This window comes from Anarrhichthys ocellatus, unplaced genomic scaffold (genome assembly GCF_004355925.1).
Source record: "Anarrhichthys ocellatus isolate YVR2014 unplaced genomic scaffold, GSC_Weel_1.0 scaffold54, whole genome shotgun sequence".
Classification (NCBI taxonomy): domain Eukaryota; kingdom Metazoa; phylum Chordata; class Actinopteri; order Perciformes; family Anarhichadidae; genus Anarrhichthys; species Anarrhichthys ocellatus.
The window spans coordinates 19,406-20,254 of record NW_022280084.1 but is presented as its reverse complement, the minus strand read 5'-3'; the positions used below and the strand labels follow the sequence as shown (position 1 = coordinate 20,254).

The following is an 849-nucleotide window of genomic DNA, read 5'->3' as shown; positions in this document are numbered from 1 at the left end:
CGCAAAATGCAGGGCGAACCCCCCTCTCTACATGGATTGCTCCACCCCACAGAATCATCTGCCATTTTGTGATTCATTCCGCCAGCGCATTGATCTCACTCACAGACATGCAGCACAACATGGCGGGCAGAGCTGTGCATAAATCGGCTCGAATAAATCCGTTTTTCATCGCCAAAACCGTCAAAACGTAAGTTTTTTTACCCAATTATTTTTCTCGTGACCTGCGGCTGATGTTGGCCATGCATACCCATAACTTTTGAACGGTTTGAAAGAGAGTAATTTCGAGGCCGCTGCGCGTTTCCGGGTCGAATCGTGCCCCTCCTGCATGTGTTCATCCGCCATGTGCGATCCTGCTCCGTGATGAGAGAGCCATAGAGTGAGCATAGGTCGTCGATTTTTGGCCAAAATTGTGGCAAATCTTCTAGATATCTTCCAGATATGATATTAGTTCATGTATAATTGTGTTTGCCGTGTTTACAATGGCTGGTATGATGATGTTGCTCGGACTTTTCCCGTTAATTCGATATTTAATATGTCTGGAGCAATAATCATATTTCTTTATGAAAAATGCTTTCTACGACACGCTGAATGCTGCACACTCTAAAACAGCCCCCCGTGGGGGGCTCTCGGGTCCAACGGTATGGTGGGATGAAGGGAGACAGGAAGGGGAGAGCAAGAGAGGCGGGGAGGAGAAGTAATGAGATTAATCAGAACTTTACTAGAGTGGAGGCTGGAGAGGGAGGGAAGAGAAGGGGGGGGGGGGGGGAGGGGGATGTTTTTCTGCTGGTGGGGGTAGTTATATATGATATATACACACACACACACACACACACACACACACACACACAC

General features: G+C 47.8%; 1 protein-coding gene across 5 annotated transcripts in view; it reads right to left on the bottom strand.

Moving 5' to 3' along the window:
- The window catches only part of zmynd11 (zinc finger, MYND-type containing 11), a 21,538-nt gene that overhangs the window by 8,781 nt on the left and 11,908 nt on the right, over window positions 1–849 (bottom strand). The window lies entirely within an intron of this gene.